At 56.7% G+C, this 16,019-nt stretch overlaps 1 long non-coding RNA gene across 1 annotated transcript; it reads left to right on the top strand.

Moving 5' to 3' along the window:
• Positions 1 to 523: 523 nt before the first annotated feature.
• LOC129066558 (uncharacterized) lies at positions 524 to 15,696 on the top strand. The gene is made up of 3 exons (XR_008528708.1): positions 524 to 719; positions 12,041 to 12,874; positions 14,522 to 15,696. It is a non-coding gene; the product is annotated as an uncharacterized LOC129066558 (long non-coding RNA).
• The last annotated feature ends 323 nt before the right edge of the window (positions 15,697 to 16,019 follow it).

The following is a 16,019-nucleotide window of genomic DNA, read 5'->3' as shown; positions in this document are numbered from 1 at the left end:
CAGGAGCTAGGACTGGTGTCTTCCTGACTCAAGGTTCCCAGAAAAATCTCAGAACTCCCACTCTAGTCCTGGGACACAGGGGCCCGAGAAGAGGAAGGAAATTCTCACACACAGCTTGCTCCCAGGGATTTGCTCATGTTCCCAGGCTGACAACTGGCAACCCTCAGAACTCCGTCCCCCACCCCTTTCCTCCTTCTCCTCCTCCTCCTCTCCCTGCCTCCCTCTCACCCCCGGCCCCCCTTCTTGGGCTTAATGACTTCCACATGGGCCTCTGGCAGCTGGAGCCAAGCCTCCCAGCATTGTCTGAAATCTCCAAATTTAGAAGAAATATGAAAATTGTCAACCACTCCTTCCTTAGGGGGTAAAAGCAACATTCAGCACCGGGGGCAGGTCAAGGCGAGGCAGTCACGTGGAGGGCGCCTAGGCCAATGAGGAGCCCCCGGGAGAACTCAGCACCCGCCTCACCCCAACACTGGGCTTGCCTCTTCAGCTCATATAAAGTAAAAGGCAGAGGGGCCTCCGTGGCCAGAGAGCAGCGAGCAAGGGGCTAAGGGGAGGGGGGCCCAGTGCCAGCCATTTAAGAATGTCCCTGTGCCAGCGAGGGGTGCCAGAGTCCCAGTCGAGTTAGTTGAAAAGCAGTGACATCCCCCTCAGTCCCCCAGTTGGGCCGGCCCCCATCTCGGGCCACAAGGAGCACACCTGGACCAGACACAGGAGAGGTAAGAACCAGCGGCAGATGTGGGGGGTATGAAGGGGGTGGGGGGACTTGTGACATCCACGAGGATGCTGTGTCAGAGGTCTGGTCCTTGTTCCCTTCTAACCCGCTCTGTGCCTTCTGCCTCTCCGAGCCTCAGTTTCCCCATCTGCACAGGGGCTGGACTTGATGATCTCTAAGCACCCTTCCTGCCCTGACCGGATACGTAGAATCCGTGGTCCTGTTGGCTTCGAGGACACCTTGTGGCTGTGATTAAAGGGGGGTGGGAACAGAGGGAGTGGACAGTGTTAATAATGTCTTGCCCGCCTGAGCTCCACTGCTGTGACCGAGTCTGGGCCCATCTCCCTCGCTTCTCTGTAGACAGTGCTTCTTCCGTGTTCTTTGAGGTTTGACTAAACAGCTCCAAGAGCCGGGGGCTCCTGGCAAGGAAAACTGTTTTCAGATAATGGTTTCAAGAAGCAAAACTGGAGAAGAAACCATAGCAGCTCCGGATCTGGCAGACAGGCAGACAGGGGGGAAGGCCAAGGGACTGGTGGAGCCGCGGCCGTGGGATGGGCACGCTGGCCGACGGATGGGGCCTGGGCTTCCGCCCCAGCTCTGCCTCTCACTGCCTGGCCCTGCAGCCTTGGGCAGGTGCCCTCCGCTCTCTGACCTACAGTTTTCTATTGGTACCTTGAAGTTTTTGGACGACCAAGTCTCCACACAGAAGGTGGCATGTGAGCCCCACTCAAGCCTGAAGGGCAGGCAGTTTTCCCCAGGAAGTGTCCCAGAGATGAGTCTGCCCTCGGACCACTGGTGTAGAGTCCAAGCAGATGCCCGCGGCCCATGGGAGCTTTTGGAAGTTGAGCCTCAAGTGAGGGAAAGGAGCCGAAGGGGCTCTGACGCAGGCATGGCCCCCAAGCAGCTTTTGGTGGGGAAGGGGCTGATCGATCTCTGGATCAGGACAGCAACATGGGATGGGGACCGGAGAGACAGCAGAGGACTTCAAGGGGGTGAAGTGGTGGGTGTGGGAACACAGAGGAAGGCAGGAGATTCAAGGCGGGCATCATGGGAGGCAGGCTGGGGAGAGGCAGAGGTCTGGGGTCAGGACTGGGAGACAAGCAGGCCACATCGCTGTTCCGAACAAGCTCTGGCCACATTTGGGGTCCAGGATGGACCAGTCCTCCAGCATCGACCTGCCCAGCATCCTTGCCTCCCTACTTCTGGTCACACGAGACCCAAGGCCATCATGGCCAAAAGGAGACCTTGGAATCCAACTGCCTGTGTCTAGGTCTGGCTTGTTTACTTACTGGACAAGTGACCCTGGGCAAGTCACTTGCCATCTCTGACCTCAGCAGGGCATTTCTTGGGCCATGTGTCCCAAAGTGTGGTATCTAAACCACTGCACACTCAACTACTGGCAGGGAAACTGGGATGGGGCCCAGGAATCTGCACTGTAAGCCCCCTGAGTAATTGCCACGCGCAAGGGGTTTTGAGGGTGCTGTGCTGTCCAGCAGCTTGGGACCCTTGCGAATAAAGCCGAGCCAATTGAATCCACAGAGTGAGCCCTGCTCTAGGTCACCCAGAGAGCTGACGGCAGAGCCGGGGCAGAGCCAGCCTCCCTGCCCAGCCCAGGCCTCCCTGAGGTGGTAGGAGCAGAAAAAGGAGAGTGAGATTACCATGGTCCAGGCACTACCTAAGGCCTTTACAGGAGCTAATTTGTCTAATTCTCACAACAACCCCATGAGGTGGGTGTAATTATTATCCTTATCCTCATTGTACAGATGCGGAAATGGAGACACAGAGAGGTTAGGTAGCCTGTCTAAGGTCACACAGCTTAGGAATTGTTAAGCCTGGACATGGTATGTGTTCCAGCTGTCCCAGGTGCTCTCTCCCCATGGGTTTCCTCACCCCCGCCCCCGCCCTGCCCACCCTCAAACTCCCTAGCAATCCTCCGTGCACCTCATGAATATGTATGGAGGATTTTCCTGGAGCTGGTACCCGGCTGAGTGTCTTGCATTATCATTTAATCCTCCCAGGATTACCACGAGGCAGGAGTCAGCATCATTCCACCATCCCCAATTTACAGGGCAGAAAACCACTGGCGCTTACCCCAGGTGGCACAGCTACAAAGTGGGTTCTAACCCACTCTGCAACTTCAAAACACTCCCTCTCAGCCTGCCCCCAAGGCCCGTCTGAGAGCCGTGAGGAGGAATCCCCCCCTCACAGAGGCTAAGGGAGTGGCCGCGCCGCAGCTGGAACCCAGGTCTTCTGGTTCCAAGGAGATTGCTCTGCCTTCCGCCCTGCCCCTGCTCTGGGACCAGAGGGAGCCTTCTTGTCACCGGTCCCTAAGAGCCACAAGGCAGTTCTTTGGGCAAAGTCAGCCCTTTCACTGCTTGGCCAGTTCTGGGGAAGAGCTGACACATGTAGCCCTGAGGAATAGAAAGTTCCAGGCCCAGGGCCACCCCTGACCTGCGGGAGCCTGAGGGGGCCGGGGAGCGGGTCCCCCAGGTCCTCATCTCTGAGCTGCGCCTGGGCTTGCCTCAACTGCAATAGTCCAACTAAACTGTCCCCCTGGGGCTCAGGGCCATGGGGTTGCGCAAAGAACCGTGATAAGCTTTCTGATTGTTATTACGGTCATTTTTGTTCACACCTCCTCATGCACAGGAACCAAAGCCTCCCCAGGGTTTATACCTAGAGAGAGATGACCGGGGTCCAGGGTACGCGCCTGGCAACTTTGCAAGGGAGTGTCACCTTGTTTCCTGAAGTGGCTGAACCAAGCCACATGGCCCGAGCAGAGTCATAGCAGCCCCTCTTTGACAGCCCTTGAAATGATCCGATTGCTTAAAGGACATGGGTTACACACTTCATTTTGTACCTATCAAATCTGCGTGATTAAAAAAAAAAAAAAAAAAATGTAAGGAAGAAACACAAATGCCGCCACCTCCTTTCCACGTGGGTCTCTAGAAATGGTCTTGCATTTGTACCGAGTGGCAGGGTAAGTGCCCTGCCGGCCCTGAGGTGGCAGCGGGCACTGCCCCCGGGGCCCTCCCCCGCCCAGCGGCAGGCAGTGGCCACGGGCCAATCAGAGGTCGCCCGCGGGACGATGTGCAGGAATTCGGGGGAAAGAGCCCACAGTGGCTGCCACCTCCTACGGGCCTGTCTAGACAGGCCCCACGGGGCTTCACCACACATTTCGAGAGCCAGCCCGGTTTCCCTCTTGCAAAAGAGCCTTGTTGGTGGCATTGCTTCGCCGCCAGAAACCTTTTCTCCAATTCAAAACATGTCTTAACAGGCAGCATGAATCGCCCGCTCTCATGGCCCATGGAGGCCGCTTCATTCAGGCCCAGTTTTGTTCGGGTGAGGACACAGAGGCGACTCCGCAGCCAGGGGGTTTTAGACGCGGGGCGAATCCCTGCGCCCAGGTGAGGAGGTGAGCAGCCGGGGGTCAGAGCGCCGCTGGAACGGGGCTGAGGCGCAGGAGGATGCCCGTTCGCGGTGCCAGAGGGAAGCTGGGCTCCCTGGGCTTGAACCGGAGATCTGCGGCATAGCGACTGTGTGCCCTTGGATGGGATAAGCATGCCTGTCTCGTTAGGTTACTGAGCTGTTTGAGTGAGTGAGAACTCACACAGCCCTCAGAACCCTGACTGGCACACAGTCAGTTCTCAATGTAAAGTAGTTGTAAAAATGTGAGTATTTAAGGCAGCTTCTTGGTGGGGCACAGAGCGGGCTGTGCTGGGCTCCAATTCTTCTTTCCACCTGGGGAGGGGATAAACTGCTCCTTCCAAAGTGACAATTGCTGCATATCAGCTCTGCCTGAGTGCCTGGTACCTTTGCCTAGCACTCTCTGACGTAAGAATCATAATCCTCTGGGAACCCAGAGGCTCAGAGAGGTTTAGTCATCTCCCCAAAGTCACACAGCTAGTAAGAGGCCAAGCTGGGGCTCCAACCCAGGTCTGGCTCACTCTAGAAACCATGTGCTTACATTCTAGCAGCACCCCAGTGGAGCAAGAACTAGCCCTGGCTCTACCCTGCCTAAAAGGAGCAACTCCTTGCATTTGGGGAGGGGCTGTCGGAGCCTGATGCTTCACTGTTATGATTTGGGGGTAGACAGAGTCTCCCACCCCCACCCCCATGTCTGCTCAGGGGCAAAAACGGACCCTGGCAAAACAGTCCTCCTGGCCCATGAGCAGCCCTTAGTGCAGCTGAGTGCCCGGGGGCCTCAGCAGCCCGGGGCTGCCCCTTCCCCCACCCTCATGCACCGCCCGTGGGAGACCTGAGGGAGGGGCAGTCAGCTAGGCCAAGGCCGGAAGGAGCAGTCCCTCCCTAGTTCCTCCCCAAGAGCCCACACTAGCCACAAGCCTCGCGCCCCCTCCTCAAAGACCCTCCTCTGACCCAAGCCATGGTCGGAAGGGGGTGGAAAAGCCCCACACTGGAACACACATGACCCCCACAGTCTTCACAGGGACAGTGCTCAGCTGCCACTAGCGTGCATCCCATACCATTCTCTTCCTACCCTACAGGGAAGCAGGGATGGGGGGAGGGTCCAGAGGGAGGCTGCCACCTTGGGGTGACACCACCCCGGCTGGACTGCCAAGGTCGGGGAGCACTGGTCAGTCCACCCAGAGCCATCCAGACTGCAGGCATGTGACCCCCATGACCCCACTGAGCCTGAGGGCATCTGCTGAGATCAGCTGAACAAGGTGGAGAGAAAGGGAAAAAAATAGGCTAAGACTCCGCCCCCAGCTCTGCACCCAGCACCCTTGGGTAAGATCCTCCATCCCTCAGGGCTCTTTAGGCTGTGCTGTTGTGTGATTTGGAATAAAAGGGGGACCATTCAGGTTACCCCACACATGACAATGGAAGCTCAGACTCTCAGAGAGGAAAAACCTGGGGTAGGGGTGGTTGGATTAGCAGAGGGCATATTTTTTTTAAAATATTTTATTTTATTTTTGATTTTAGAAATAGGGGAAGAGAGGGCAAGAAACATCAATGTGAGAGAGAAACATCAATTGGTTGCCTTTTGTACACCCCAGGCAACCAAACCTGCAAGCCAGACATGTGCCCTGACCAGGGAATTGAACCAACGACCTTTTGGTTTGGGGGACAATGCCCAGCCAACTGAGCCACACCAGCCAAGGAAGGGGATACAATTTGGATCAACAGAGAAGAAAGGAGAAGGCATTCCAGGTTGAGGGCTCTCTGTTCAAAGATATGGAGGCAGGACTGGACAGACATTTTCAGGAGAAGGGCAGACGAGCCTGTTTGGTGGGAACCGAGGGTAGGTCTAGAAACCCCGTGAGCTCTGAGGAGGGCAAGGTGGGAAAGGCTTGCTCGTGAGTGGCTTGGATGGCCAGAAACCAAAGCCCCAGAAAGTGGGACAGGTTTTTTTTTTTTGTTTTGGGGTTTTGTTTGTTTGTTTGTTTGTTTGCATCTGTACCTGGGAGAGAGTCCCTTTCTTTAGCCTGTCTGTCCCCTTCCCCAAAGCACCATGAGGGCAAGAGCCGCAGCACAGAGGAGAAGCCTGGGGATCTGAGCACTAGCGAGTCTGAGATGTCATGCAGTGGAGCAGGAGGCCTTCGGGGGGGAGCAGGAGGAGTAGGAAGCCCAAGGGCTTCAGTCACCATCTGGAGAGCTTTCTGGGGAGCAGGGGCCTGTTCTTTGCACCCCAGAAGGACAGCGCAGGCAGCCCCAGAGAGGCAGGTGTCAGCAGGATGTTAGGAGGGAGCCTCCAGGAATCCATTCACAGAGAGGTAGGTGATTGGGAAGCAGTGAGCTCTCCATCACCAGAGGTATGCAAGCTCAGCAGAAACATTGTAGAGAGAAGTCAAACATTAGAGGAGGTTGGGCTTCAGGCTTTTCCCACCACCAGACTGGGACTTCACATCACAGCCCCAGCTGCCTTGGGACAATCTTACCAGACTGACCCCCCGCTGCTGCCTGGATGTCAGATTCCCGGCTAGGCATCTGCCCTGGCTGCACACAGGGGGCCTCCAGGGACCCCACCCCCTCCCACTTCCTTTCTCCCCACTGTTGCCTTTTGCCCTTCCCAGGGAACACCAGGGAGACCTGGAGCCGGTTGTGAAACTGGGTCCCTGGGGAACATTTAGCCAATGGCCTTCCACCCAACAGGAACGAGGCAGAGGGGACGAGGGTCCCTGAGAGCCCTGTTCACACGCCCCAGAGAGCTTACATGGAAATTCCAGGAGGGTCACAGGGAAGCTTAGAACAAGATGCTTTATTTTTGTCCCTTTTCTTTCCTGTCTCTTAAGCCTCCTCTTTGGGCTGAGTCGCAAAAAAGACCAAGTGTGGAGAGATGGGGGTGCAGGCCATATAGGGAGGGAGACCAGGCAGGACCTAGGGCAGGTGAGCAGCTATATGGGACAGGGTGCGGGGAAGGGCAAAGTCAAGAGGGTAGCCAGGCCTGGGCAGGGTCCCGGGGGTGGGCATGAACATCGGTCAGGCCACCGGGCATCCTTGGACACTCAAGATCAGAGCTACCTGAGCTGTGGGTTGCAGCTGGAGTCAGAGAGTCAGCCCAGGTCCCCAGAATTAACAGAGAGTCTCAGGATTGGGGCTACCGGGAACCCTGGGCATTCAACACATTGCGAAACAGCAGAGTAGGATTAGATCCATCTTGTTCACCCTGGTGAACCTGGTGCATGCTTAATAAACTTCCCTGGTGTCTAGTCCTAAACTCCAAGTGCCACAGTCCTGTAGAGCTGAAAGTCCTGTCGAGAGCATCATCAAGGCCACATCCTTGTGTTACAGATGCAGAACCCACGACCGACACCACTGCCCTGCCAGAGTGGCTGCCAGCCCTGGGTGTCCTGCTTCTCCTCCCCTGCCTTCTAGTCAGAGATGAGACCAGGGTATGGTCTTTGCAGGTGACCTGCCAGGACATTACTATCTTTAAGAGGGAGTCAGAAGATGGAGACATATCTTGAGTCCTGGCTGCTCTGTCCAAGAAGGCCCTTTTCCCAGCCAGAGATTGTCCCCAAAGTTGCCAGCTGCTGCAGATCGGAGGCTCTCTATAGAGGAAGGAGCCCAGGGCTGGGAGGGAAAGCCCTTGGTTCTATTCCTGGCTCTGCCCCAACTTTCCACATGACTTTGAGGATGATCTTGAACATAAGGTCCTCTCTGGCCTCAATGTGTCCAGTAAGGTCCTGGACCCAACCAGCTTGGACAGCCAGAGATTCCATCCCTAATCTATCCCAGTCTCCCGTAGCACCTCCTCTCTCTCTGTCTTGGTCCATCTTAGCTTTTGTCTCAGCACAGGAAGTAGGCCAGGCACAGCAAGAAAACAACAGCCTGCAGACTGTGCCCTGCCTGGAAGTAGCATCCTCTGTGCCCAAGCCCTGCTCTCCAGCCTTGGAATTCCCAGGGAGTCAATAAGCTGGGAAGGCCCTTAAGAGCACAAGTGAGGGGATCTGAGACCAGAGAGGTTTGGCAGATTGCTCAAGGTCACACAGCAAACCATGTGCGAACAGGGGGTGGGCCTTGGGTCTCCTGAAGCCCAGACCAGCGCTCTCTCCAGTGATCACACTGCCCTCCAAAATAATGGGCACTAAGCCATCCCTGCGTGGACCTGGGCACTGATTTATCTTGATACCTCAAACCCCTACATGGGGAGCCTACAATCTTTTCTGCTCTCTGGGACTCGGTTTCTTTTTCTATCAAACAGGAAAGTGAGGTAAACTAGCTGTCTCTAGGAGCCCTTCCACCCCAGCACTGGGGCTCCAGTGTTGCCACCTCAGCATTTTCTTCACTAAGGGTGGGGCCACCCAGGCCAGGAAATCCCACCAAGTCACAACCCTCACCCAGCCCTGTCCTACCCCAGACCCCTGGGCTGGGTTTTATCCAGAACTATAAGCTCAGGCCCAGCTCCCCCTTGAAGATCTGGAATTTTCTTACCATAAATGGACAAGTGTGCCTCTCTTGGTCCCTGCTGCCAGCCCTACTGGGGGAGGGGCTGAGCTATTTTTAGAAAACTCAAGGGTTTGCTCCTGAACTCAAGATGGAGCCTGAACCAGGAGAGCCCCCTTCCCATTGCCCGCACCCACCTTCTCTCCTCCGCCCGCTTCGCCATTGCCCTCGCTCCCTTCCCTGTGTCTTCCCCTCTCAGCCTCTCTGTCTTGCTCTCACTATCACTCCATCAATCTCTCTTCCTCTGTCCTCTCTCTCTCCTCTCTCTTCCTTCCCCTTGGCTTCTCCCTTCTGCCCAAATCTTCTCAGAGGTCGCTCCCCTCCCCCATTCCCTCCCTTGGATCTTGTTTTTGGTGGTTGGAGAAAGAAACATATCTGCACCCCCACTCCCTTCTTAAACACTATTTACAACATAAATTCCAAACATCCGCCATCTGGTTCTAGGAAGGGCCAAAAGATATTTGGAAAAGGAAGTCATGATTATTCCATGTTCAAAGCCAAAGGAACTTAAGGGCCTCCTCTCTCCCTCCTTCCTGCGGGGCCTCTTTGTTAAGATCTGAGCCATTAGGATCCCTCAGTGTGTAGAAGGGGTCAGTCCCAGCTGGGCCTCCGACTGACTACATCACCTTGAGCTCCTTGCTCCTTCACCCCGGACCTCAGCCTCCTCATCTGAACAATGCATGTGAAACCAGCGCTAACGCTCTGAGACATCAAGTCCTGTTGTAGAAAATCCATCTGCTCCAGCTCACTGGGGCTGCTTGGGCTGAGCTGTAGGGGTGGAATGGGGGCAAAGGAAGTGAGAGGCAGCTGGGGGAGCTCCAGTCTCAATGCTTTCTGCCTCATGTCTGTCTGTCTGTCTCTCTCTCACACACACACACTCCACCCCCAAGCAGATCTATACAGACCATTCACCTTCACACTGACACACACCACGAGGGGGACAGAGTGGGGTCCAACCATCACCCCACATTTGACCCTGAGAAGACTCTGGACACATGGAGTCCAGTCCTCTCCCACCACCATGATGAGCCCAGAGAGGGGAAGACACTTATCTACGATCACCCAGCACATCTACAGGAGACCTGGTGCCTAAGCTGCTGCTTTTCCCACCCAACACATTCCCAGCGACACCAGCATTCACATTATTCAAAGGCGCCTCTCAGTCCCAGCGAACTGGGACCCAGGAGCCCCCGGATCTTTACAAAGTGGACAGGGCAGAAGGGAGAACCAACTCCTCTATTATGGTGTTTGTTTTGGTTTGGTTTTTTTAAGCAAACAGACGACACACGAGGGAGAGCTTCTGTGGGAAAGAGGTATAACAACAATGAAAATGAGAGGCCCCCTGCTTCTGGCCACAGGCAGCCCCTGCCAGGGGCCCACATGGCCTCCACTTTTTCTGTTCACAACCTCCTTTGCATGTGGACTCTAACGCACCGGTACCATGAGATACCGACTCAGGTTGTCACTCTGTCAGAATGATGTCATGCATTGTCTGATCTTACAAGGGAGCCGTGGAAATGCATGGCAGGCTGCCGGGAGCCAACCCTGGCCCTGAGGCTTCCTAGCCGTGAGACCTGGGAGGAGCGCTGTAACTTCCAGGAGCCTTAGCTTCCTCATCTGTACCATGGGAATAAAAATGGCACCTAACTCATGTGGCTGTAAGGAGCAGAGGAGAAAACCGATGTGGACGAAAGAGCTGTGCAAGTGTGGAGAACACTGAAAGCCTCCGGCGAGTTAGCTCTAACACCCAACACATTAGCCATTGCTTGACTGTGCGTGTCCCAGGGTAAGCCTGATAGAGGGTAGCCATTGTCATTGTCACCGTTTTCCCAGTGTTTGTTCTCACTGAAGGTCAGGGTCATGGGGATGTTTGTCTCTACTCTCACTCTCCCAGAGTCCCAGCTACTTCAAGCAGGGCTTGGGATTCTAGGTCTGGGCCCCTTTCTCTCCTGCTCTTGCGTTTTGCCTGCATCACTCTTGTTTCCGCCTCAAACTGCGTTCCCAGGGCTTGCTCCAAAGTCCCCAGGCAGCGACCTTCCCTGGGGAGGAAATGGGGAGCGTGTGAGGCTGGTGAACTCGGCTGGGGTGTCAAGGGGATGGGAGGGCACTCTGGGAACAGAAGCCCAGAGAAGCCACACACGGAGCGGACGTGGAAAGGGCCCCACGCGGTGGCTCCCACAAATGCTTCCATGTCTTCCCTGGGCGCCACTTTGGGCCTTTGCCCCATCCTCCTCGCTTCTCCCCTTCCTGTGCCTGGGCCTCATGGTGAGCACAGCCCTGTGCGCGTAGTGGAAACGGCAGCCATTTATTGTGGGCTTACTATGTGCCAGCAACTGTGCTCACACTTGACGTTCTACCTTCACAACTGTGAGGTTGGAAGCCAAGGTTCAGAGAGGTGAAGCCATTCGCTCTAGATCACACAGCTGGAGAGCGTTAGGGTGAGATTCCAATGCAGGTCAGCCTGGCTCCAGAGTCTGGGTCTTTTCTATCCTTGGTGGAGGGCCCTGGGGCCCTCGTACACACACAGGGGTCAGGGAGCTGAGGAAGGGGCGCTGTCGGCAAGGAAACCCCTCCAGAAAGAACCAGTGTGGGCGTGGGCTGGTGCGCCTGCCGGGAGCCGCAGCCTCAGCTCTCCCCCGGCGGTGCCATCTGGCTCACAGATGTGGCCCAGCCCCAGCCCCTCATGTTTCTTGGAAATAAGCAAGGCCAGGAAAGGGCACTGGGGCTTTTGCAATGACCGTGCTGACGTGAGCTTTGTTTGATGGTCATCTAGCCGGCCGCTGCCCAACTTAAGGAGACAGCTGGATTGAGTGTGAACGGTTCAAGCTGGCCTCTGGTACTGACCCTGGGCACATAGTAGAGCTTCTTTGAAGATCAGTAAGCAGGGAAGTTGTTTCTATCTCCAGTGGTGGTTGTGAGTGCTCCCTGAGTCATGGGAGGGAGCTTTCTGCAGGCTGCAAACCTTGTGCATCTGGAAGTGGTCACAGGTGGCCCAGGGCTGTCCCTTCGGTCTTGGCCACTGTGTTAACCCCAAGTTTTGATCTACCCCTAAGTGGCTCTTTTCCAATGTGTGAGGCTGGAGGTGGGGTCCGGGGGCCTCTGGGAAATTTCCATGAGGCTCGTTCTTTCACTGACAGGGCCTGGGTGTGCTCAGGCTGGGGAGGCCCCTCCACCTCATGGAGCTTGGAGCTGCTCAAAGACCCCTTTTGAAAGCCAGGCAGGCAAAGCGGGAATAGTGGCTGCCTGGGGCCTGAGAAGCAGGTTCTTTGAGGCCTGGAAAATCTCAACAGGTTTGGTCTGCGGCTTCCAAGGAACCAGCAGCAACCCAGATCCATCCTCAATCCCCCGGAGCCTGGCAGCCTGGCTACGACCCACAAAGGCCCAGCATCTTCTGACAGGTGGTACCTTTGTTCCTTTCAGGAAAGGGCACTGTCTGGCAGGAGTCGCCCCTATCACTCCGATGTTGGAGGAGCAAAAACCCTGGAGAGGGGCCTCCTGAGGACCTGAGGAGGACAGGCAAGAGGGGCCCTGGAAATGCCACTGTGAGTGCTTCCCACCTGCGCTCCTCCACACCCACCCTGATGGCGCCCCCTGTGGTAACCCCAGGCCCACGGGATGCTCTCCCCATCCCAACCCTCAGAATGAACAAGAAACCAGGCCTCAGAGGGGGAAGAGGTGACGAAAGGCCCCTACTTGTTGATGGGGTGCAGGCAATTTGGGGCTGTTCGGTCTGGGTTGTAGGTGACAACTAGTGAGACCAACAGAGGCAAAAACAACCAGGGGCCCAATATCCGCTCCACCCCATGGTCCGTACAAACTAGGAGTGCGAAGCCTGCATGCTGCAGAGGGGTCAGAGGACTTGGGGGGTGTGGAGAACGATGCCCGTCTTCCCAGAAAGGCACCAACAGGGTCGGGCTCTGGAAACAGGTAGACGTCAGGGAGAGAGCCTGGTGATGACAGAACCAGCACACGAGGCTATGACAGGGCCCATAAGGTCAGGCATGTGCCCTGGTGACCATTGCAAAACCATAGCGATTCTTTCTACTGTCCATCTTGTTCTTCCCACGCTTGCTAGTTCTCAGGACCCTGCGCGTGGAGCAGGCCAGGTGATATACCAGCTCTGTAAGACAGGTAGACAAACGGAGGCCCAGGGAGGCGAAGGAACTAACTCAGAACGGCACGGACAGCCTGCTGCAGAGGGGGCTTCTGGCACTAGATCTTCTAAGAATGGAAAAAGCGGAGAAAGCCTTGGAGGTGAGCAGAGGAGGCCAGGGGCTGACACTCCAGGGACGTGTGACAAGGCCCAGGCTTGGCTTAGATAATGCGGCACACCTGTTCACCTCTGCACGCCCCACACGTGTGTGCAAACGTGCACCCCGGCACGGCACACACATCCGGCCCTCTCCCGCGGGCCAGCGAGCCTCCGAGACTGCGTCTAAACAAATTGGATTAGGAGGGCCGCGGGCGCCTCCTCCCGCCACTGTCCCGCTCAGACACTGAGCAGGCCTACAGAGCTGCCAGCTGCGGTGTCTCGGCCACACTGACAGTCAGTCCTCGGCCCCCCTCCACCCACCCCCGGGCCCCCGGAAGAGGGCCAGGGTCCGAAGGGATGCCACGATGATGGATGGGCTGAGGGAGGTTCCAGGGCTAGCTTAAGAGCACACAGGATGTGAGTGCTTGTGTGAGGCTCATTTTTGAGCTGTTCCCAGCAGCCCACCCCCACCCCCCTCCACCCGCCTCCCCTCCCGCAGCCTCTCCCACGGTCTCTGAAGCCAGAGCCCAGGCCCTGAGCAGAAGCACCCTCATCTGGGTCCCACAGCTGAGCTGAGCAGGGACTGGTCAGCTCAGGAGACTGTGGCCTGCAGGATGAGACACAGGCAGGCACTGGAGAGGGAAGAAGGAACTTGTGAACAGAAAGAAAATGCCATTGACAAGGTGGCCCCTCAGGGTTTTCTCACCCCTGGTTTCGTTTACTCCTCAGAATGTACCTGGGAGTGTGGAGGCTGTGCCCACAGAACAGAGGGAGGGGCTCCTGAGGCTCAGTCAGTCAGCGGTTCCTCGGCTCCCCTTTCCTGAGCCCTGAGTCTGCCCCAGGCCCTATGAGAGGGGCTGGGGACCCCAAAGTGAGCCTCTGCCCCATTGCTTAATGGAACAGTGTCCTCTGGGCTGGTCACTGGGCACTGGGGCCTCCCTGGTCTCCCAGGGGAGTAGCTACAGCAGAATCCCTTTTCCATGTGGCGCAAATGAGTAGTTGAATATTATCATCGAGAGGAGCCTTAGCAACCTTCCCGCTCAGAGCACAGCCCCTGAAGTCGGGCAGCCCCAAGTTCAAATCCAGCCTTGCTCCCTTTTTGCTAAATAGCTGTGGTCCAGTTAGCCTTCCCAAACCTGTTTTCCCTTCTGTGGAATGGGGATACGGAAGCTCCCAACTGATGAGGCTGACTGTGAGGGTTGGTTAGGATTCTCCATGCCCTCGTTCGGCACAGAGAGAACAGAGGCCAGGAGGGGGACGGGTCCGGCCAGGGTCACACGATGAGCTGGGGGCTCAGCCAGGGCCAGGTGCGTTCCCTCCTTTCCACCCTGTGTCCCACTGTAACTCTTCCTACCTGGGCCACCCCAAGCAGCCCAGAGGCCACAGGGGGCCAGGTTGTACAGGCAACTACGGGGACACGTCCTGGGTCCTGCCCTCTGCCCTCAGCCCTGCCCCAGCCCCTGCAGCCCCAGAGTCCCAGGCGACCCGCAGTGGCCCCCAGCCCTCACCGGCGCCGCAGGGTGGGGGAGCCAGCGGCAGGCTCCCAGCCCAGAGCGGCCTGGCCATATAAGGGAAGGAGCCAGGGAGGCCTCCTGGCTCAGGCCTGGCGAGAAAACCCAGACAGCCACTGTTTATTTTCTCCTTCCCAGACTCCCCAGAGCTTCCCGACAGAAGACAGAGGTTCCCCCAGGCTCGGCGACATTTCCTGGAGACAGTGGGGAGCAGGGAGGAGAAACGGGCTCACCCTCTGGGAGCAACCCCCAGCCTGCCCACAGCCGGCACCAGGTAAGGTGCTGAGGTCGCCTCTTCAGTGGCTTCCTTGGACAGAAAGGGAAACAGAACCGCAGGGAGGGAGACGCACCTGTGACAAGTGACTGCGCCAGTAGGTGGTGGAACCTGAGTTCCCCCAGTGGTCCCTGTCTCCTGACAAGGGACTCAGAGTGAGAGGGAGCCTCTCGTGGGGTAAGTGAAATAGGAGGGCTACCAACCTCCTTCTCAGTGAGGTCTCATTTGAAGGAGACCAGGGGTCAAGGCCAGTGCGGTCTGCCTGCCAGGCAGGTACACAAGACTCAAGGGAAGGGTTCCAGGGACTAGAGAGCCAGGTCCTTCCTGCCCAGTTGCACCGCCACCTCCTCCAGGAAGCCCTGCCTGCTCCGCCCAGGGGTGGGAACCTCTCTGTCCTCTAAGCCCTTGGTAGGCCTCTCTTGGGCTCTCTGGTGCCACCCGGTCTGCCCCCGTTTGCCTTGCTGGGGGCATCGTCCTTCCATTTCAGGCTGAATACACTCCTCCAGGGCAAGGGCCCCATCGGGTTTAGTCCTGTCTCCCCTTCAGCGTGTAGAAGACAAACTCAGTTTGCCAAACGGACAGGTGCAACCGTTAGATCCCAAACTCAAAGGACTGGAAACCGGTCAGGGGAGAAGATGCTGAGCATAGAGGTTAAAAATGAGGGCCGGGGCCAGCTGTTCTGAGTGAGGAGTCCCAGCTCCCTGCCCTCCGCAAGTTCCCTTCCCACGCAGCCATGGGGATGCACGGAGATTCACACAATTAAATCCCTCAATAAATGACTGTTCCTAGCACAGCCAGCACTGGAATGATCTTCCTAGATACAAAGGAACGGAACTAGGCAGCCTGTAGCCAGAGAGGAAATGGAGGCAAGCCTCTTCCCTGGTCAGAGGCTGTGCCTCAAGCCCTGTCCCTGCGTCAGAGTGACTCCACAGGAGCGTGGGACTGCTCCATCTACTTCCTGCTTCCACACCCAGGAGAGCTGCTACTCTGGCAGCAGTGTTCTAAGTCCAGAGGGACGGGGGCCGTGCTGGAAATAGCCCTTGGCATTCCCCGCCCCTCCCCCAGCCCCGTTCAGGTGGGGCTGTCTCCTCCCCTTCCTGGTCCCCCTCACCTTGCCGGCCCATCAGCGGTTCTGAAGATCACACGGGACAGAGCGTGGCTTCCCAGACAGCAGTCACTCAGATGCCCTTTTTATAAATTTTTGCCAGATCTGCAGACCATGATAATATTTTAAAATTTAAGATGAGCGTCATCAATACCTCAGTATAAAGAGTTACGTAAAGGGACACTGGAACACTGACCCTAATTAGGAAAGAAGGGAGAAGGCAGGCAGCGGAATGAAGCAGTTACCACCCTTCACCC

The sequence above is a fragment of the Pteronotus mesoamericanus genome, unplaced genomic scaffold, assembly GCF_021234165.1.
Source record: "Pteronotus mesoamericanus isolate MK-2021 breed Mesoamerican mustached bat unplaced genomic scaffold, CSHL_Meso_final contig_2, whole genome shotgun sequence".
In the NCBI taxonomy this organism is placed as follows: Eukaryota; Metazoa; Chordata; class Mammalia; order Chiroptera; family Mormoopidae; genus Pteronotus; species Pteronotus mesoamericanus.
This window is presented reverse-complemented; position numbering and strand designations above follow the sequence as displayed.